Source organism: Bombus terrestris, chromosome 1 (genome assembly GCF_910591885.1).
Source record: "Bombus terrestris chromosome 1, iyBomTerr1.2, whole genome shotgun sequence".
NCBI lineage: Eukaryota > Metazoa > Arthropoda > Insecta > Hymenoptera > Apidae > Bombus > Bombus terrestris.
In genome coordinates this window covers 14,116,983-14,141,281 of record NC_063269.1, presented here as the reverse complement: position 1 = coordinate 14,141,281, position 24,299 = coordinate 14,116,983, and the positions used below count along the sequence as shown (strand labels likewise).

General features: G+C 35.1%; 1 protein-coding gene across 6 annotated transcripts in view; it reads right to left on the bottom strand.

Moving 5' to 3' along the window:
* The window catches only part of LOC100643722 (protein eva-1), a 324,599-nt gene that overhangs the window by 213,927 nt on the left and 86,373 nt on the right, over positions 1–24,299 (bottom strand). The window contains exon 1 of one of the 6 annotated variants that reach the window (XM_048409151.1): positions 10,090–10,108. The exons of 3 other annotated variants lie outside the window; for them this stretch is intronic. The gene's annotated coding sequence lies outside the window, so the exon portion shown is untranslated. Of the gene's footprint in view, positions 1–8,978; positions 9,131–9,156; positions 9,178–10,089; positions 10,109–24,299 lie in introns of those variants that run through there. 2 more of the 6 variants (XM_048409144.1, XM_048409141.1) reach the window with 2 other exon arrangements.

The following is a 24,299-nucleotide window of genomic DNA, read 5'->3' as shown; positions in this document are numbered from 1 at the left end:
CTACTAATGGATGCTTCAGTAAACAAATTTTAAGAACCTCTTACCTATTTCCATTCCTACGCAAAATATTTTGTCACGAACAAAGAGAAATTAGTAATAATGTGACAAGTGTGAGAAATTAATGTCAAAACGACATAATAAGATTTTTCCCACAGATCCAAAACGAATGAAACTTAACTATTTCGAGAGACAGGCGAAAATCGACGTGCCCTACTTTCGAATCCTCTTGGATCGCAGGTTCAAAGTTAATCGAGCGGAATGAATTCTGGGCAAAGGGGTGAATTGACGCGTTACAGGGGTTAATTTCGATCTTATAGGCATCGCGTCGCGCGTCAGCGATAGAAAAGCTGTCATCGACAGGTCACTCGGTTCGGGCCACCTGGAAGGCGTGACGTGACGTGACGTGACAGCATTAGCAGAGACCCCACTCGCATTACCGTGTCATGTCGATCTTTGAGTTTTCGCACACAAAGTCCTATGTCTTCGATATTATCGAATTTTCTCAATAAAAAATTATAGTATAATATTCGTATCTATATTCATGTCATAAAATCAAGATTATATATACTATATTGCTATTAACGATAGATGGTCAGACTAAATATAAATTGAAGGTTTTAAACAAATAATGATATTAATATGAATAGGCTTTGCTTGTTAAACGCATAGTTATTAGAATTATGTCAATAGTATTTAATGGTGATTTATTTGTCCGGTCTTCTCATAAATTTTAGGTAATCTAACGCGGAGGAAATTGCATCAGGTGCATTGGTTCGTGTGATTTAAAGCGGCGAGTTCACACGTGAATAAAATTAATCGGTTTTACGCGGAAGAATTCCTTTAATCACAAACAGGAAAGGTTTAATTTCAACTTCTAGTTTCTGCTGCAACTTTCCCACAACACCAACGAAACGATTTAGATAAATTAATTTGTGCTACGTATGAAATTACTTGTAGTAAGTTTTTTATGACAGTCTATTGAAGCTAAATTTATTTTTACGGGAATAACACGATAAAAAGTTTGGCTTCATGTTCCACGAACAAGAATATTTAATAATCAAAATATGTACTGTTCAAAAATGATTATTCGTCCTCTACTGATAAAATTAATAGACTTGGTTTAATCTTCATTAAAAAGAGATAGAATACTAACTAACATCGTAAGTGAAGTTATTTAATAATAAAAAGTGAATTTATTAAATACCTTAATGCTGTCAAAGTTATCTAAAATGTCTATTAATAATAAATCCAGTATTGATTACCTACTCTATCTATTGCAAATTTTCGAGTACAAATTCCCAGTAATTATGAACAGTATCAGATACTTTAACCACATCCTATTAGCAAAAGCGTTAATTAATTCCGTGGAATTTCAGTTTACGAAACACAGTCTTTATCGTTCTACATATTTCGTGAACTATCTAGTGCCTACATAAACCAACCAACACAGGCAATATAGGCTAAATACTATCCCGCACTCCATTTATCCATGAAATATCATCTAAACTCTAGATAACTTCCAACGTAATCTCGCCTAATTCCTTCATTAAACATAAAATAATCATCAGGCTTTTCTCCCTCGACCACTGCTTTCAATTACCCCGAATCAAGTCATAGGCCATAATCGTCAAAAATTACGATCAAAACGTTCTTTGGATCATGGAAGAATTCGTAAGGGATCGACAAATCGGTCGTGCGCTTCAAACTTCTCGAAACTCTTCATCCGTTCGTGAAAAATACGAGATTCCTTTCTTCTTCTTTTCTCCCGTGCGAATAAATACGATCTTCCGCGGGTGAAACTTCGACGAACTGTAACAGATGGCTTCGTGACTCGGGCGTCAACTTGCACGGGGTAAAGGAGGTTAGAAAGCCGTGATATTCATCCCCCAGCCAGAGAAAAGAATCGAACAGCACCCCTGGGACATTCTTCAGAATGCCTCGATTTTGGCGCATTGGCCGCGATCAATTCAAAATCGATTTCAAACACCGGTCTGTGATCCTGCTCTTTGTTCTGGGCCTTAGAAATTAGAATTAAAGGATAATCCCTTATGAACTTAGCTTGAGTTGTGTTATAGAAACATTACTATCGAATTTGATAGCAGTTTTTAAATAAAATAGTATATTTTTAAATAAAATTTATTATACAGACAAAATACTATAATTGTTGTCCTACGCGATACAGATATTTGGTAGCTTAAATTTGACGAAGGTTGAGAGATGGATGTAAATATCACAATGATCCATAGCTCAGTGTGTACTTTCTGGTACCTGTTTTAGATCTTCAAAGATCTCATATTACTTTCACACACTACTTTACTCATGAAAAATAAATAGCACAGAGCCCGAGTTCTCCTTGAAAATTTTAATAGAGAGGTTTTAAAGTCGAGACATTGATTTTAATAAAGAATAAAGTCTAGACTCTGTGAAAGAGAATTGACAAATAGCGTCATGCTTCTTGCATAAATCGTCTTTAAAAATAGTAACGTTACTATCCAAAATAATCTATGCTTTCTACGTCATATCATTAATCTTATCATCTCATCAGTCGCGTCATGCAGTAAAAAATACAGCCAAAAATACAGATAGTCGACGAAACTATAAAATGCTGTGAACCCTATTCCGTTAGAATAGGGATGTTAAAGGTACTCTCGAGCAACAGATGCGCTCAAAACGAAGGTAATCCCGGCCAAAAGCCTTGAGAGTGGATTAAATTTCAGAAGTTAATTCCTACTCGTCTGCGACACTCGTCAAAAGTCAATGGAGAATCAATGATGGAGACGTGTCGCGTAGCAGTCCTAAGAATTAAAAAATCTCCAGTACTCGAGGGCTGTACTTGTGAAAAAAAGGAGTACAAGGACTTAGAGGATCCCCTTTACGCTACGAGCCCGGATTATTTCAATTTGAACGTCAGACATCGTCATTAAAGTCTTTCTTTTCTCGGTTAAAAGTCCCTACAGCGACTAAACACGCTTTCAGGCGTAAGAGCAAATCAGTTCGAGTGTATTGGGCGACTTGCACGCTCTTGTTTTGCAAGCAAACCCTTGCCTTATGCTTCGTCTCCGCGTAATCCTCTTTGGGAAGAAACGTTTCCTCCCCTTTTGCATAAGACAAGGATCGAACTATGAAGAACAGAGTTGATGGATCGTCGGTTCATTATTGTTGAAGTTATTGCGTCATGAAAAAGCTCGTACCTTTCCGATCGTTGATTGGTGATGTTGTGCTGTTATAAGGTTATTGGTGTCCAATATTTCTGGAGTTGATTGATGATTGCATTTATCTCTATTTTCTTTAGTTTGGGTTTAGGAAGATTTCTTTTATCAGAGAATTATTCTTTCTCAGTAGAGTATAAATGAGAAATGTTTCGAGAATGATCGAGAGAAAATAGTCTGCAATGAGGATTCTGTAGCTTTTAGTATTGATTTCTGTTTCTTCTATCTTGTTTGAACCATGAGCTTCAATATTATAATCAAAGAATTATTATTAGTATTATCATCTAATAAAACGTGTATAATGTATTATAGAACTTCGAAATTGGTCAGATTTCAAATTGTATCTGTTTTGCTATTTGAATCTTTTCGTGAGAATAACGAGAACAAATGGCGAGAACGTAGAGGCACGAAATACCAAGGGAGAGGCAACGAATATAACGTAGAAAAGACAGAAAATAGACGAAGCTAAAGTAGAAAGAAGGTCGAAGAAGAAGCGGTGATCCGTAATCAATCACGATAACCTGGATATTCGATTTCCCCGCCAATTCGAATCGTTCGCCAATTGACTCCCTCGCAATTGAGCTCGAGGTGTTAAGGGACTTACCACAGCTGTTTCAATTTCTTTTTCCAGCTGGTCCGCCGTTCGTGAAATTAGACAATTTAATGAAGTCGGTAATCGTCAAATTGGGATCGAATTGAGAATTGGACACGCCTTCCTTGTTACTCGATCAAGCGCCAGCAATAAATTCTATTTTAAAACGTTCCCGAACAAGATCTCGTACCAGAGAGGATCTTTCACTTGATTTTAAAATATTGTGCACAGAACTTCGAATCCTTCGCGTTTAGTAAATCATTCGGAGAGTTAGAATAAGCTTTTTTAAGTTATTTTTCAGAAGAAGAAATACGGCATAAAGAAATTCGACTTAAACAGTTTCGTTACAACGATTTAACTTCAAATCGAATTTGGATTGGATTCTTTTAAATCTCCCGACTTTGGAACTTGATTCTTAATACTGTAGAATCTTCTTCATATTAGCGGATTTTACGTCTTTATCTACTCCTGGCACCAACAAAATTTAAAAAGCTGATTATTTAAGCGATGAAGTTATATTACTACTAGTTATAGTACTTATAATATATTTGTGTTAGAAAATAAAGTATTATATAAAATAATTAATAGTAAGAAATAATAAAATTAACATATATTTTTGACAGAAATATTACAGAGTTCAAAGTCGTCTACAAGTCTGCAAAAGACCAGAAAAATTCTGTTAGCCTTTTTAAAAAAGTCTAATCTGTAGTTGATTGATAATGATTAGAATTAGAAACATCACATTTAACATACGTTTTCAAATGAACACTCCAATACTCATCGAACCGAATGGAAACTGTAACTTCGATTTTTATGGCGCATCAATCCACTTTCGAATAGATTTGCTCATGCAACCGAAGAAATAACAGCGAAAGTTCGTCCCATTTCCCCGGCTAATCTCTGTACGAACATTTACGACAAGTAGTTCAAGCAAAATAAGGCAGTTTTGAATGATCCTCGCTGCAACTGTCTTTCATCAAACGTAACACCAAAACTTTAACAAGATACTGCTCAACTTTCAACTCGTGCACCGATACTGTTCGTTCCACTTCCAATGTTCCATTATAAAAAATTACTTCCCATCCTCTGTGCTTTCAGCAATTTATTACGACCTGCTGTTCTGACCGAAAACTATCGCTGACAATTTCGTGCCACCGATTCAACGATTCTTGAAGATACAACGACATAAGTGACAAATTAAAGGATCGTGTAGAAAATATTTAGTCTACATTTAGCGGCAAAAATGGAGGAAAATCAATTAAGTTATAGCTTTATTCTCTGCTGGAATACGTTTTCACGATACGTAGAAGACTATTTCATAAAAAATGTAATAGTAGCCAACTGACCTATACAAATTTTTTTAACTCCTATTTTAGGGACAGTATCAATAATTTTTGTGCACGATATTTCAAATGTTCCCTATATTTGACGTTCATTTAAAGTGTATAATAATTACAACTTTGATTATACAATTTGTTTCATAAATTAAAAAGTTATAAACCTAGAACCATAAGTATACGTTTTGTACACATTTTTCGTACACGCGAGATACTACTCCAAGTGAATTAGAGCACCTACGTCCCGCCGATGCGATGCGCGGCATCTTCTAGGCACGGGAACTTAGGCATCTCGAAGCAATATCCGCCTTTGCGGTTTCGATATTAGTTCTCATAGAGAGACACAACGTTTTTTCGTATTTCCGTAAAAACAGAATTCAATTTCAATTAGATATTTCCTTGGATCAGCTATATGTGGCGCGTGTCAGCACGGTAGAAAAGAGACAAACGAAACTGGATGACAGGAAAGAAGTCTTTCTAGTTTCTTATTGTAGATTCGGGCTTTATCGTAGAATCGAGAATTCCGGAGTACCGCGTTGTTGGATTTAACACCGCAAATAAGTCACGAAGGAATATCGGTTATGAAATTTCGATGAAAGAGTCGCGATGTGGCTCACTATAGTTAAAGTCCAATAAGCAAAATGATTTATGTATTAGCTTCCAGTGGAACATCAGAATTCGTTCCATAGCCACTTTTTTGTAAATTCTTGTAACGAAATTGATGACCTCTTTGATATTCTTAACAACCATGAATAAATCTGAAACTCATTACTATACTGCGGATTTCTGTGCACATTCGTAGGTTTGAGAATATAATTATAAAAGTAGAATCTCGATTGAAAATTGTGTTATCTACTATTATAGAAGGCATGCTATACTATTTCACATTATGTGCATTTTGTATAATTTTTCTCTTTCAAATTTTCTGTAAATGCATAAAAAACCACAATCTATCTAATTATAACGACATTGCAAATGATATGTACTTTTAAATAAAAGCCATATTCTACACACATATAAATTACAAATACAATTTCTCGCATCGCCCAAATTTAGTAAAAGCAATTCTCTTAACTTTCCCTAGTTCGTAATTCCTTTCACTGTAAAAATCAAATTCTCCAGGTTTCACGCTTCATTTTACTGGATCTACAATCGAAAAGTATTCGGAGCCTCTTGGAAATCCTTGTCCTGAAAAATTCGGTTTTCACCGCACCCCAGAGAGACTCGAACAGCGAGTTCGTTAACAAACAGGTCACGATCGGGGAGCTGCAAAATCGGAATCCATCTCCAGCCAATTATCGGTCTTATCCTTGGCCGGTTCCAAAGTTCTGTGCCAGTAGTTCAGCCAATAGACGGCGGCGAAGGACACTTGGCCAAACGGATTCGGCCTTTCGAGTATAATAGCGAGGCCAAGATGCGACTAGTTACTCGGTGGAATCCGTGTTCCTCGACACGACAGTCATCTTTCCCTGGCTATTGGTCCACTTGCTTTCAGCAAACGTGCACACTGCACAAGTATGCGTAAGCGGCTGACTTCACGAATATTGAGACCCCGCCTGAGAATTGCATTGAAGTTCTCTAAACGTTCCTTCTCTCTCTACCATTCTGTTCATCTGCCTCTATCTAGACAGGCACACACATCCGTGTACATGTATCCATACCCACGTAGACACAGAAGCGTGTCTCGTGGTAATAGCACTTCTGGGCTATTGAACTCCTAATCACGAAGTGACAACTGTTTCCAGCCGTGCTCCGCTCGCCCTGGCTAGCAAGCATTTACCACTGTCTACGTCTCTATCAAAGCAAACTATTTCGCTCGGTTCGTTTCGTCCCTGATGGTCTCTCATTCCTCCCGAAATTCCAACCATACTCCTCTTTCTTCGAGATTCACTGACAGTTTCTTTGTTTTTCAGAGTACCTCCTTTGTTACTTTCTCGCTTGCCGGTCTCTCTTATTTTCCTTCGTTCGTCGAGTCCTACGTTCTTAGTTCTTTTCCTCGTACCAGCACCGATTTTCAATAAAACGAGATGAAACTGAAAAAACACTCGATTCTTCGCTTCCATTTGAGGTACATCGAGGTTGCTCTACTCGTCCGCTAGTTTCATTTCTCTCTGTCTTCAGTCCTTAATACTTTCTTCCTTCGATTTTTACCATTCTTGTCCCTGACGATATAGGAAGCTTCGTCTCATTTTGATAACCTTCTCCCATTTCAGGTCAGTTACTGAAACTCTTCGATCCCCTCCCTGTGTCATTGCAACCATTCGAAGCATGCATTATCCGTAGATACGTTAAAATGCAGTTTCCAAATGTCTCTACATATGTCCCTATAGTAATATAGGAAACTTCGTCTTTCTTGATAATCTTCCGTGAAGTCTCTCAAGAGATGAGAGAGAGAGAGAGGTGAGTCTCAGATCAGCTTTCATCGACTTCAGTTCTCTCCCTATGGCTTTGCAGCCATTCGAAATATGCATTGTCTACGTCAAAAGGCAGCTTCCAAAACGTCTCCACACATGTATCTTCTCTCAAGAGACTATACCTTAGCTTGGACACCGGCGTTCATTAAACGATACAAACGGTCATTAAGAGGCTGACCGAACTCGGTCTTCGTTTCTATAGGTGGTCTCCTGTCGCCTCTTATCGGACTGTTGTTCAATCAAATCGAAGGACGCGATTAAATCGCAACCTGCACCTTGTGAAATTATCGTCGATCGTTGGAGAAGAGAAGTAAATTGCGATTGACGCAGTGGAAATGAGCCGCGTTGATGAATCGCAGAAATTTCCAAACGAGTTTCGATGGACGAGCGGACAGACGATTGAAAAAAGTAATAAAAAGGCGAATCGTCAAGCGGACCGTTTTGGAAAAAAACTGAGGAAACTCGTTGATTGGAGAGGTTCCTTCGCGTGGAATGCATTAAATCGTGGACGATATCAATATTTCGTGTGCCACGACATAAATATTTATCGATCCCATACATCGATATGCATGGATCGGTGCTGCTGGTGTCGCGTTATTAACGTTGGCGAGTGCAAGCGTGTGACTTCGGGGGCTGAAGTTATACGGTGAACGTTTTTTCGAATATTCGATCGGGAGTGGATTTAGGCGATGGAGAAAGAACAGGGCGGATGACACGCATCGCATCCTCTTTTTTTTTTTGCTTTCTACCTCTTCTTCTTCGTTTTATGGGAAAAATAAATTGGGAAAACGTGACACGTATAAAAAATTTTAAATGGACAATCTCAGACGAATTTTTGTTTTTTTCTTTATTACTTTGAATTTGTAAGTAACTTAATAGGTCAGCTATTTAGAAAATGTTGTGCAACGATTTTATTCTACATTTGAGGACTGCTGGAATTTTTGAATTTAGTGCGATTTATCGTTCTAATAAATTTTAAAGACTAGTAACAGTACAAATTTTTAGTGATAACCTCTATCTCTTTGAAAACTTCTAACTATTGATTGATTAAATAATCGCGAATAAGCAGTGACAAAATATGATCATAAGAATTTACATACGATGCTTATCTGTAATCTATGAGAATTCTAGATATTTTATTTAAGGAGTTCAGGAACTGGACAGCTAAGAAAACTTGAGAAAAATTCAGCAAGCGATACAAGTGATTCTGATTCCTGATTCCTGATTCCTGAAATACGACGATTTCACCTGAATAGCTCGCATTTTACAAATACATCGTCTATACCTGACTCTTCTCTCAAAGGATATCCTTAATTCTCAATAAAAAATATTACGAAATTGCAAAATTATGGAATAGAGTATTCATAGGAACGAAATTAAAAAAGATGTAGGATCTAAGTTTCCAAAAGCACATCAGTCAACTTACAATTTCTCCGTAATTCTTCAGTATTCCCAATAACCCTAAATTTCAATCAAAACATCACACTTCATCCATAACTCTAACTACACTTTCAATATTCACAAATTACGCAATAACAATTAACGTTTCACAATTTCCAACAATCAACGCTTTTCCTAGGAATCGATTATACGGGATTGCTCACATTTTCGCGAATGGATGGACTTTTCCCGCCAATTTCGACGCAAGTTCTCTAGAGTTCTCCCGCGAAGTAAAGAGGGGAGAAGCTCTTAGGTGCGACGATCGTGTCGCGTGAAATGCCCAGAAGGCACTGATGGTGTTTTCGCGAATGACTACGAAGGCCGGAATTCCGTTTCACCGCCATGCCCTGACTTTATATTTGGCACGGCCAAGCCGCGCTAATAATATATGCACGCTATTGTCGATTCATGGATCATTCGTGCACGCGAAACTCCTATACCACGCTGCTTCGAAAATTTTTAGACGACAACGATAGGGACGTGATTGATGGTTTCCTTTTGGTTAGCGGATTCGGTTGAGACATCGGATGGATTAGAAAAGTTTCAGCAATTAGCGATTGCAATCATGTTAATTGGGGCACGTGTGCGCCGATAATGAATTTTAGTGATTGTTAAGGTGACTGGATTTACAGCGCGTCAAACTAAATTATCTTTTATGATTAATTAAAACTGCTTCATTAATCTCATTGTGTGTTTAGCGATTTATTTTGACTGTTTATTGGAATTTCTCAACGAATCCAGGAAATTTAGACGTTTTGTTAAGAAAATATTGTTTCTTATATCAGGAATGCACTTATTCTTTATTCTTAACCACTGTGTACTTGGTACTAAAATAAATATATTAGATTGGAATTGTTGAAAATTCTATTTGAAAACACAAGTTTTTTTATCTTGATCTAGGTGATCAATAAATTTCGAAAGCATTGAATATTTTAATGACAAACTATTTCCATATTATTTATTTCAATATAGCTTACGCATTACCCTCTTACCTTTCTCGATTCGATTTTCAATTTTTATTGAAGCTTTCAGCATCATGTCACAGAAAATATCAATTAACAAAAAAATATAACATGATCAATAAATTTTTTACATACAGTGTTAAGACTTGCTCCGACAACGCACTTTATATGAATATTGCATCCATGGATGCATCATGGAATAATCAGAGCCTCTTACCTGAAACAGAAAATACAACATATTATTAACAAATATTTTCCAATTAAAAAAACGAATAAATTACTTTAAGTCTTCCAGTTACATGTAAATACCATTTAAACTATTATAAAAGTTTATGACGAAATTCTTTGAAATTTGACAATATTGTTTTTAAACAATAAATAGACATGACCGTAATGAAAACGAGGTAAAAAGAGTGTTCGAAAAACGAACCACTTAATTGTATTATTTATTCAGAGTCAGTTATAAAAATGGCCGTAACAAGAAGGTATATTTATAGGTTTGGAATCTTCGTGGATCTCGTGGATGGCAAGTCTTTCAGGGAATGTGGGTAACGAATTCAAAAAGGAGGACGAGTAGTAAAATTGGAGGTCTCGTTGCCTCGTCACATTCGAGGCGAAAGTTCCAACGTAAGAATCCTCGTGAGATCAGCTACGAAACGCGTCCTGATCCGAAGGAAATTCGTTCCGCCTTCTGGAAATCACTTTCTGACGAACGAACTTCTGCTTCACGATAGACGAAGATCGCTGGGAACGAGAAAGGACGTGATGCGTTCATTCGTGATAATTTTCTTTTCATTCTCTTACGGTCGAAGAGGTTATCAGGAAGATTTATATTTGAGCCTATTAAAAGTCAATTTCATCAATTTTAGGTGTAGTATCTTTTGATTTGTTAGTCTACGAATAAAGGAAGTATAAATCTTTTTAGGAATTCAGGGTTAAAGTTCGTTCCGCGCTAACAATTTGTAAAAAGTAATCAAACGATTCTTTAAACCCAATCGATAAAACTATCCAAATACGAAGTGAAAAATTCTATGTCGCGTATCTAGATCACAAGTCTCTTTTACTACCTGCCGACTGACTTCGAATTTTACGAAGTCGTTGTAAAACTGACACTCAACTCCCACGTTTAATAAATCCTCGAATTTATGTGTACATACTAACAACCACGGTTCAACGAATTCTTTCTCAGTGATTCTAATTTTCCTCGGATAAATAGAATCCGCTTTAGTTTTACGATTACAACTTTTCTCAAATTACTGGAAGGAAAAAAGATGGTAGAACTTCAAAAATGTCATTTCTCAATTATCCAAATTTTCAAATACGAAATATCGCTGGAAATCTACAAAATTTCTGAAGATGCACGAGTCAATTATAAGAAAAGCTGTTACTGAAGGAGAAAAATATTAACGAATATTACAAAAAACTTTACAATAAAAAGTTATGAAGAAGTTCTCTAATTCTCTGAAAGATTTCTCAAATTATCTAATACTGTCAGATTTACAGAATTGACAGTGTACAGTGCAATTCGAATGCAGTAATTTATTTACAAACTGTCACCGGTAACGAAAGCAACCGTACAAACGAATCGAATATTCGGCTGTACGCCGAACAGGCCGCGCCCGTCGGCCGCATCCCCTCATTTCCCAGCTATTGTTCGTCCTGGACTTTTTTCAACGTTTTCGTTTATTAGCGTCGACGCGTATCGCGAAATGAATGGCTGCAATTTTCGAACGCGAAATCGAAAATTCGCGCGTGCCTGGAGATTGATCACGGCAAATTCGAATAAAACCAGTCGCTGGTACGTTGCCGGAAAATCGTGCAAAATAAAAATTGCCAGACCTCGAGAGCCGAATGCTACGTTAAATGTTCGTTTCAGCCCTCCTTCCTTCTAGCTTCGGTTCGTGAGATATGCCTAGATTTTATCATTGTGTAAATATATTGATTCGCCTAAATAATTCCACTTCGTGCCTCTGTAAACCGCTATTGGAAACCCCAATATTGTTTTATCCACTGTTAGCTGATAATTTCTCATTGCTATAATATTACATGAAAATATTAATTTTTAATTCAATATATTGAAATTATTAGAGGTCGGATATTGTAAAAAAGTTTCTGGAATTTATGAAAATATATTGTGGTTTAAATATCACTTATTATACATACGTAATAAGTACTTGTAATAATTATACTTATAATAATTACACTTGTAGTGATTAACTGGCATTAATGTGTATATTTTGATAAAAGTTACATATTTTTGCAAATTGTTCGAACAATTTTATACGAGACAGATACCATACTGTACATTATATAGTTATAATTAAAAAATATGGCGGGAGAAACTCATTCTGGATATTGGTTGTAAATATATGTACGTGCACATATTTCGGTTTTTATTAGAATTTCATTCAACGCATTCAACAATGTTTGTTAAATACGATCGTGTAAAACAACGTAATCTTCGATATCGAAGAAATTGAAATTCTATCACTTTTGTGGACACGATTTTATCATGTTTACAAAAAGACAACAATTAGTTTTCTTTGAATAAAAATGTCTTTTTCAGTAAAGCAATATCGAGCAATAATTTTTGTATGATTTATACAAAGAAATGTTTGCTTGTTACTTTATATAATTTTAAAAATTTTCAATAATATGCAAATCAAAAGATCTTTAAATTACCTTTGCCAGTCTTGCAAAGTAACCGGAAACATGTCTTTGTTCCCGCGAAAGTTCGACGTGACAAAAGCTCTGGCACACAAACAGTAACACTAAAGTAACAGGCACCGATTGACATCGGCTGCCACTGACTTAATCCTTACAGGATCCCAGTCGAAACTACTTCGATGTAGCTGGCTGAGTTTTGGTCAAGTTGTGGCCTGGTCGCTCCTAAGTTTCCGATGCGGTGAGATGCAAATGTGTTAGTTGCATTCCAGCCGGAGTTTTCCTTGGAAACTTGAAACCAGTAAGCTCTACGTATCCATCGAGAATCTTGCCGCGGAAGTCTTTGCCCCGTTCCGAATGCCAGAATACGAAACTTTGGTCGTATCGATCGACTAACAAGTCGATTAAGAATTGAACGATCATTCCACATACTCATGATGCAAATACGCTTCTAGATATATAGATATATAGTTCACGCGAAATACAATGTTTTCATTTTTTAAATAGTCGGCGAATGAAATTACGACAAACTAAGATGAAATATTTCAATTCGAATAATCTGTGAATAATTTCGAATAATTTCAATTCGAATTCTTGTAACTTCTGTTGTAGTTGCAGATTTTGTTTATTTGTAAATTTTATTTTAGTTTTACTTCTTTATTTTATATTCTTATCATGATTTCAGATTTTCATGAAATTTTTAAATTTAGACGTGAACGGAATTTCTAGAACTATTAGTAAATTTTTGCGAAAATTTGATTATATGCATTTGAATATTCGCAGGATAAGTTACAAGAGCAATATGAGTACAGAATACCTATAAGTATCAATACTTTATAACTTTGTTATGCAACAAGCATAAAACTGATTCATCATAAACTTTACTGATTTCCAATAAACAGAATAGCAATCTTCTTCCTTACTTAATCAACTAGAAATCAATTAATTAAAAACAAAAGAACAACTTGATAAATAGAAACATATTTTATTGTAAAATTATTATTTTGTACCACAAAATTTGCGCACTTATTATTATGAACTTTATCTAATTCCAAGAAACGAATTATCAATTTCGTTGATTAATAAATAGAAAAACGTTGATTAATAAACGATCTACGAGCCTTCCTTGATTACATAAGGAAGTGAAATTACAGGTGGATTTCTTTTCTCTATTTCCTTTTTAATGAAAGCGTATGTACGATGGCCTACGATGATCATCGATAAGTCTTCCATGTTCATTGCGAACATCATCGATCGTGAAGCATCAAGCCACTGCTCCGTTTTCCTTTCAGTGTCAAGAAATAAACGCGCATATCCGGCCAACAATGGGAACATAATTCACGAGAGACGATCAAACTCGAATATAACTGATGTATTGTTGCAGACTGACTTCCTCGCTCTCGTTTGGTATTGTGTAAATATTCATGAAAGCCCGACTCCATTGTTAGTAACTAATGAGGAAAACATCGCGTACGACGGGCAAAAACAAAAAAGATATAGAGTAGAGGAATAGGATCGAACGAATGTTGACGTGTAAGAGCCTTTGTCACGATCTCGAGTTAATTCTTTTTCACTACCACGTTCATGTACTTTATTGCATTTATTGTAGGTATTATATATATAAATAATTTTTTCTTTATATTTTTTATAAAGAATGAATATAAAATATATATATATAATATACATAAAAGAATATATATCTATGAATGGAAAATAATACTTTTAAAATGATATTTTTTTGAAGCATTAGTTCATAATTTGTTTTAAATTCTGCTGAATTAGTGTGTTATCTTATCTTTAATGTCGGTATTTTTATCATCTATTTATTTAACTTTTTCTATGTTACACAAAATATTAAGTATTTTAAATAAATAATTATTGAGTGAAATATTTATTAAGGTATACGATAAAACTAAAATAATACCGTGCATTCTTAAATTCATTTACAAAATTAGAATATTTTTAACTAGTATGCTTAATTATAAAATGTTTGTACAGTATTGTATATTTATTTGAATTTAACAGACATTACGCACCATTTTATGAGTTCTTAAGAAAAGGAATAGCCTTTTTCATTTTCTACGAAAATATTACAAATTCTTTGCTAAGAGACTAGTTAACTATTGTTGAATTCTTCCATTCAGAGTTTTAATATTAGGACATATTTCTGTGAAAGAAAATTCCGACGAAAGAGTTAAGAAACTAATATGGTTCTTCATTGCATAATAGAACGGAATAAAAGATATCCTATGGCTGTCCGGAAAGTTCGTGCCGATTTCCGGTAGGTGGCATTAGGACAGGTCTGAATATATTAGAATAATTGAAAGCAAATGACACGTGTAGATATTTTAAAAAGTGGTAATTTAGACATATTTGGAAAAAGGTTTCGTTAAGATACGTTAATTTCCGTTAGTTTTATACGCTTTTAAATATGGAAGAAAATAAAGTGCATAACAGACATTTGATGCTTTTTTTTATCGAAAAGGCAAAAATGCTACACAGGCAAAAACAAAACATGCGCTGCGACGGTGTTATGGATAAAAGAACTGTGCAAAAGTGGTTTTCTAGGTTTAAGGCTGGTGATTTCAACCTTGAAGATCAAGAACGCCTGGCTCAATCACTGATGAAGATCAGATCAAAATATTGATCGAGAATAACCCACGTTATACGACACGTGAATTAGCAGAAACGTAAAAAAATATAAAAATCCATCATCCACGAGCATTTTATGAAGTTTGCCCATATAAACCGTTTTAATGTATTTCCCCACGATTTAACGGAAAACAATCTGATGCATCGCATTTCCATTTGTAATTTCAAGTAATGACGGGGATGAAAAAAACCGGAAAAAATTTTCCGGACAACCAATATTTCTTCGAGGTTGTTAAACGGAAAACCGTTTATCATTGTATCACTGGATACGTCTGGTTTTCGTTATCTGTTCCATAGTGAAATAAAAGAAATCTTCAGAAGGTTGAATAGTGGCTCGTATAACCTTGCGAAAAAACAAAGCCATACGAAAGAGGAACACGAGAGGGAAGCATAGGAGAAAGGAAACGAAATCTCTTGAAATAGAACGAATCAAGCCAAGTGGAATGTCTAGCTTTCGAAATAGTAGACGATGGACGAGTATCGTGAACTGCTTGGAAATCCCTTTAAAGTTTCCACCTCATTTCTTTTTTCTTTTTTTTTTTTTTTCTTAACTGCATGATCGCCCGTTTCCCTTTCAGAGAGTTAATAAAATTATCGAATAACGGCAAAGGTTTAGGCTGTGAAAATGTGAGTCTTCCCCCCCTTTGAATTCACTGCCTTTTCAACTTGACACGATATCTTTGATATGGAAGAATGCGAGAAAAAAATTTTCGTGACAGAAAGAAGATCTTTTATTTCGAAATCATGTGATGTTTTAGATGCTTCTAAATATTTCTGAAAATCTTTGGAATATTAAATATAAAAATTATTCTTTGCGTTTTATTATCATAAAATTATTAAAATATTTGTGGCAGCATTAATTTCATCATTCCACGCTAACAAAAATCAGAAATACATAATACTTTTGTAAATCTGTTACAAAAATCATATAAATCGTTCAGTATGTATAACTTCATACATAAATTTGTAGAAAATATATCGTAAAATATTAAAAATTAATGCTGACAAATAAATTTTTGCGTTGCTCAAGCTCTATTTGAGTTTGTTTCAACGCTGTAATTTAACTGGAAAAATGGTTTCGATTGTCAATATTTTATGAGCAGGAAATATCGATATTTTCCCTACCATCTATCTTTAGTATCGAGTGCAATTATCACGATAATGTACACAGATATACGATCTTGTTATTTATCAATGATCGAGCATAGCATAGTTGAGTATTAAACACGCGAATCTAACGATTTTTCATTGAACAGCACTTCTGTCTGTTGAAACTGAACTTCTCTACATTACTGTGTTTTCTTCCACCTATTCGATGCTTCAGTTTCATATTTTTTCTCCATTTTCTGTTTTTCTTCTCTGTTCTACTGTTATTTATCTCTTTTGTGTCTTTCTCATTATTTACTGATATCCCATGTACTTCTTTTGTAGATAAATAATTCTTCAGACAATTTATTGCAAGTTTAATTCATTAACTTTCTTGTGTCTGATACTAGAACTGTAATTTAGATTCAAATGGAATTATGCGATTGAAAGCAGGACTTCGTTATGCGAATAATACATAGAAATACTTATAAAAACTGGAATAAAATAAATTATTATAGCACCAAATTTATTTAACTGTAGTTATTCTGAACTTTTAAATTATTTCACTTTTTTAATTATTAATAATAACTCTAATCCTATTCATATTTTACAGATTCTTATTAAAACATATCTTCGTAATTAATCTCTTGTACGTATCTCGAGCCCTGTATCCTTTATTAAACATGTTAATTAAAAACGCGTGTAATCGAGATCGAACATCAGCATAAACGATGGCCTTTCAATTTAGAATTGCTAACGTGTTAGTATACATTTACGTATAACGTGTAGTAATTGTTTGAGGATAGTTTAAGTTACATATGAATATACAAATATATATTATTTTAAAAATTATTATTATATAGAGAGGAAATTATATTAAATATTACTTTATTGCATAGAAAATAGTAAAAATGAGAATCTGCATAAAGTATAAAGTTTTAAATTATCCTTAAATATTGGGATTAAATTTTAAGACAAATGTAGGATTTATGGGAGATTTATAGTATCTATGAAAACGGAGCACCATTATGGATGTATTTTCGAGCTATCGCGGGGAGACGCGGTCCAAAGAATACGCGTCAACGGGAATCGTAAATTCCTGTTACGATTATAATAATCGACACCACGAATAGTTCGATCCCCTTATTTCAGTTAGGATAATAGGGATGGTTGTTGTAGTATAACGCTGAGATTCACAGAGTTATAAAAATATATATTTCCAACACTTTATACAATCACACAAAGTAGTAACGCCGTTGATTAAGATATAGGTAACGAAGAGAAGGATTATTCTTAGATGAGAGAATCCGTATATATGTTGATCTTGACTGTTCGTTGGTTATGAGAACCAATATAGTGACTCTTCTGATGGCGTAGAAACAGTAGAAGTCGGAGCAGTAGGAACAATCGGAGAAATGAAGGAACTATAGGAACTCTAGGCAGCGTGAGAGCTATAGGAGCTGTCAGATTTATGGGCACTGTGAGAACCGAAGGAACTCTCGGAACTGTAGTCACTTTGAGAGCTGAAGGAACTTTCGGAACTGTAGTCACTTTGAGAGCCGAAGGAACTCTCGGAACTGTAGTCACTTTGAGAGCCGAAGGAACTCTCGGAACTGTAGGCACTTTGAGAGCCGAAGGAACTCTGAAGTTTGTTCTGATGTGATGTGAGGGCAATGATCCGCGATGCCGATTGGTTATGACCAATGTTGGGAAGGAAGATAGGACGAAGAAGCCTCCTACCAACAGGGGGTTAGGTCCTGGGCGACATTGTTTATGGGAAAACTCGGATTTTCCGTTAGGTAGCTCTCTGCTTTTTGCGTTAGGCCACTACCCGCTTTCTCCGTAATTTTTAAGAGCGCGTAATGTACCCAACGACCCTTCTAAAAACCAGCCGAAAACGCTTCTAGAATTAGAAAGTCTTTTCGGGCAAACAGATTGACTTAAACCATATGTGCGAACAATGCAGTTAGGATTTCAAATTTATGGTGGGTCCTTGGGCCTATGGAGGGTTCGAAGGACGGCACGTAGACCGTTGGCTGTCAAGCTGCGCGGGATGGAGTGCAGATGTCTTGTGCGGCGTAACAATGGATGTTGGTGGATATGGTGAGCAGTTAATTGGTATTTTGGTATCTGTATCGAGAAAAGGTGTATTAATCAGAAATTGAATAGAAGAAAAAAGGAAAAGGATGAGAAACATAACCAGCATAGAATTTAAGATGCAGTTATTTACGTGAAATTCAGTGTTTCAAAGCTTAAGCTTTGTACAGAGCTTTATACAACGTAACGTATACTATGGCAGAAAATATATAGTGTAAAACAAGAAGGTTAGTAATAAAGTCTTGTAAAATATTTATTTCGGTTAAGTACATTTAATTTTTAGGGCACGATAAATAATTTCTATTTTGCATTCTCTTAAAAAGAAAGTATTTTTACCTTTATTTATCTCTTGCCTTAAATTGAAGTCTCTTGTTTTAGAGAATGAAAAAGAGCAAAAGGTACCAGTGGTACCAGAGGAAGATTACTTCAAAAAAGAAGGAACATTACTTGAAATACTCGAACGTAGCTACATTTCATTATGACTACTCAAAGTCATACAAGCAGACAGGCAGTGAATGAGGAAAACCACTTCAGCTTCGATCTCGGTAACAAACTAATAATTCTCCTCGTTAACAACTCCATATTAAGCTTTCAGAAATTGTACAATGTCGTTCATGGTACTTCATATCATCAGCCTGATGTAGCCGTCGAATGATGGGGGAACGGTGAACTGTAATAATTCAACCTCTCACAGGGGATGATGGCGTTACTGCCATAAGCAAGGGTACGAATCAGAGCAAAAGAGTTAATTCTCCGGAAAAGTTTCTCAGTGCGTCATCGAAACGGTTCAATGACCTTTAGGAGGAGAGAAGTGGTCATCGACAGGAGCATAATAAAAAAGTTCGATCGCATCAGGCGTAACGAGTTTCCAAACAATACTTTCCACTCAACTGGTGTCTAGAAACCAGCCTTAAATTGTCGGACATCGAAATGATTCATTCTCATTTCCGATTGTTGTGTATATGTAAACTAATTATATGTTATATCTATTTTACCTAAAATACATTGATATTTATGCTAATGTAATTCTATATTTGTTACGACTAATCAAATATAGATTGCACAAATTAATTTACATTTTTTTGACTATACAATTAAACATTATTTCGTAAATGAAACCGTTGAATCGTAAGTTTTCATAACATTTAAATTAGATTTTAGTTATGATATTAATTTTATAATATTTAATTGTAAACTAACGTTGATAATTATTATCATAGAAGAAGATAGCAGAATGAAAATTAAATGATACAACCTAAACTTCTATGAATCGCTCATAATTCAACGATACCAATTAAGGATTGAATCGTAAATAATTGAAATCATGGTTGTCGAGTCTCGTTACGGTATCTGTTAATGAAATTCCAAAATGGTTCATACAATACGCATAATATATTCATAAAATGTTTCTACAATTAATAACTCACAATAAGGAAAATTTTCAAAATGTAAAGATAAATTCTTCAAGAAAACTCTTTTATTTCTACAAATTCTGTGAATGCCAAATGTAACTCTTATCAGAAGCAAGAAGATTAACATATTCTCCAACATAAATCCACTTGGAATCGCGTGACTAGTGCTAGCTATTTGACCGTTTTGACGAACGAGATTCCTTCCGCCACACCCAGTTTGCTTCTAATCATAACCTAATCTACCATTTAATCACTCGAACGAACTGGGATTCCGATACGCGAGATCGATACGCTATGATCCTCGACGCTTCAGCCACAATCCAATCTCCGGGTAAAGCGATGGAAGCGAAGGACGCTGTGAGATAGAAGACGAGAACCGGAAAAGCGTCAGATTTCACGGGACATCGGGGGTGGAAATTACCGTCGAGCCGTTTCAAGAGCCATAGCAGTGTAAATCCGTTGCGGCGTGGTAAATTAAAATCGCATTTTAATCGTCGCCAGATAACGCTGGTGAAATCTCGTCGGGATTAAGGAACTCCTATTTGAAGCTCCAGAGCGAACAAGCTTTAACCGATTGCGACTTGAATTTCGCGACGGTTTTCAATTAGCGATCACAGCCTGAGGTTTCGTAAAGAAACGAAATGGAGGAGGGATTAAGACTGGTAAATTGACAAAAATCTAGTTTCCAGTCTTTGAATGAGGTAAATTCAGAAACAGTTTGGTAAAATTAAGTTGAGTTGGAGTAACGGTTTGATTATTGTTAGATAGGGGCGGTTTATTGGAGCTGTATGTTATGTAACTTGGAAGAATAGATTGGATGAAAGAAAATGAGAGGATTTTTGGCGTCTTAAGAGCTAGGTTTTACGAGATGGACATCGGTCATAAAGCAGGATCGTTGAAGCTTTAGGTCGCTGGTATCGTGTCTGAATCAAATTTGGAGTCTTTTAATCTTTTGGCTACTAACGAGAATCTCGTAACAATTTTATGGAAATTACTTGTTCTGTCATTGTAAAAGAAGTAGAAAGACGTTCCAAAGAATCGTAATGAGGATATAATAAAGTACAGAAAAAGAAAGATACAAAAGACAGAATAAAATGTAGTATAATTAAAAGTAATTGACTTTGCAATCATTGTTTATCAGATACGTTTATTATTCCTTGAAACTGCCTCTAAACTTATAACATATTCTATTTATCATTAATATGCTATGTATTCGTTAATATTAATTTGGGTAGAAATTCTTGTGATATTTAATTATCGTAGAAATTACGGAAATTATAAACAGAGTATCAAGACTGTAATTTATGGTTATTTCCTTAACCTTTCTATCAACTTTTTAAATATCAAACAACTTTCTCGTGTTTGCAAATCATTAAACAAAGATTTGTCATTGTCTGTTTCCTTGGTACCTGGAATTTCGTGGTTTTGTTCGCGATCTAGAAAAACTAGAAGACATCGGAGAAAGAATTTTTAGAAGATACTCGCTTCGTTGCTACTTTATTTCTGTCATTTATATTCTCGACATTTGTATTAGCACAAGGAATATTATCTTCTTGTGACAAAAGAAACATGACACAGAAACGAGCATAAAATTGCTAAGTTACAACGTAAAATTTTTCAGGGAAGTAGTATTTTCAAAAATTTCATTCTAGAAATTTTTCTTGAAATTAACGGTACATTGTTACCTGGAATTATTACCAGAATTATTAAGGTAATAAACTTGACATGGAGAAATTATACTATTACGCAAATAATATTTATGAAAACACCATGATTTAATATTCTAATACTATAAGCGAACAATTCGTTTAATACTGAAAGTCAATGAAATTAACAAAATTACAATAAAATTCCCAAACAATACATATTTCAATTATTTTTTAAAAAATAATACCTCTGAAAATTCCTGTTTCTACCAGAACTCAGTGGAGTTACGAAATTCCTAATAAATTAACGATTCACTGAAATCGTTATGAAATATCCAAGCCACGCATATTCCAAATATTTTAAAAAACAATTCTCTAACAATTTCGACTTTCACGAAAACTTCGTACGGTTATGAAGCGTCAACTTTCATCAAGGAGTTCGTTTTATAAGTAGCGGAGAAATTCCGGATACAAAGATGAGGGAAACACGGCGAATACGAAATGAGTGTAGAAGGGTAAGTTGCGACAGAAGTTGAATGCAACGTTTGAATAGTCGCTCTGGTAGAAGAGAGTCACTCGGCAACAGCGAGGGCGTTCTATTTTCAAGGATGGATTCGAATCGTCTCATCGTAGAGCAAAGTATACGGGGGCCGAATTTGCGATATTCGACTTGAGCTTCAAGTCGCTTCGAAAACTTCGTTTCGGACTTTTCGCATGCTTCGCGCGCCTTAAGTTCGTTCGCGGGGAACAAATAAAAGTTTTCGTCGCTCCATCTCGCCGACGTCGACGATTAAATTTCTTATTTGGCCTCCCGCGAACGAGTCGAAAGAGAATTCATTCCTCCAACGGCGCTCGTCAAATTCGTTTAAGATCCTGGACTGTACGTCGACGAACTAAGGGAATCGTTTGTATCCTCTTTATGTAGCCGAAACTTTTCATCTTACTCAGCGGTTCTTATTTTTCAACCCCTTGCTAGCAAATTCCGGATTATGAAAGATACGAAAAGGTTGAGGAATTTTGTCAGCGAATGGTTATGTTTAAATTCGGGTTTGCTAAGGAAGTTGAAATGTTTCATGAATTATTTATGTATTTCGTTCCAATCTAGCTCCAATACAGTGTCATTATATATATGTACAAGTCGAAGAAACGATTTATATGTATATGATAAAAAAATGACTCCACTTAAAAAAATGAATACAATTTCATCTTGCAGTTGCATTAAGAAACGAATGAAAATACATAGAAGTTTAGGTATTCCAAAATAATCTTGCGAGGTGTCAATTTAGTTATCTCTGAATAAAGAAACGAAATTGTCACGATGTCAGACATAATTCCTATGGAACATTCCTTTGTAGTTGCGAGAGAGCAACGTTGACGAATATAGAAACTTTGACTTAATTAAGAGAAAACGTTGACTTAATAGAAACTGTAACTAGTTTTGTGATAAAATAAGATTTTGAGAAAAAAAATAATTCAGCTTCCTTGCATTTAATTACTTGAAGAAGTAATAATATACAGACGATTTTTGTATTTCCGGGGAACCAGTTCATTTATAATGTAATCATGCCAGCATACACGGTTTAAATTAAAAAATGCTTTATTGCGAAGAAAATACAAGAAGTAAAATCTAAATATGTCGTATTTACGCAAATTTATATTATTATGAATACAACTAAAGAAGTAGAATTTGAATAGAAATTTATTTCGCACTCTAAATTTTATAATGAGTATTTTACTTTGGATACTTTGTGCATTTTTGCGTACTATGTGCATTCTGTATATTTTAATATGTATATTTAAATTTTCTATATTTTTATCTATATTGAAATTTTTGTTTCTTTAATTTTATTACTTTCTATTTTACACATTTTTGTTCATTGATCATTATCACTATACTACTATGTTTTATATTTATTTAACTTGAAAATGCTGCTATCCTGATGAGCTATTCCCATATGACTGAAAATAAGATTAACTTAATCTACTGTCACAACCACTTTTGCTAATCTTGATGATTAAGAAAAGAGTCGTTAAATTTTCCTAGGAAAAAATTTGCTAACGTTAATGGTAACAGCGCAAATAGATGAAGCTCGTTTAAGAGGCGCTCACTGTCGAGACATATTCCATCATTGTACGCCAGTTTATAAGACGAAGCTGTCCGCCCGAATCCATTCTCCGAAAGTGAAGCAGTTCTAGTCTAAGTTTCGTTGCAATTGCGCTATTAGGTTGAACTGCGTTGGCCCACGCGATTTTCCTTCGACGATCTCGTCGTTCAAAGCATACTGATTTTCATAAAACTAGCGCACTTTCCCTCCTATTGCATTCCGCGCTCCAAGACGTCCAAGGATTTTAGAAAACACTTTACTATTGTCACGTCGGAGACACAAGAAATCACGAAACCGATAGATCGTCGATGATCTTATCACGGGAGAATTCAACTACCTATGCGATAAGACAGCAAATTCCAGGCGCCTTATCATGAGTGACCACCGAGGTAGTGTCCAGTTTCTCTGCCCGTTCCCATGGACATATGACAAGTGCAACCAAGATCTTTTCCCATTCCTGCGAATAAAAGAATATAAATACTACCCCCAAAATCGTCCAAGTCGGTCTTAGTCAGCTCGAGCCAGCCCGAATTACTGTACAAATTGAGTAAAAATAAAAGAACGTGAAATTTTAATCACTTGTCCAATACTTTTTACGTGACAATCTCCTTGCGTCGCAGTTCGAACGTTTCACGAATAAGGTGAACAAATCGAACTTCGTATAAGATGATAGTAATTTTATT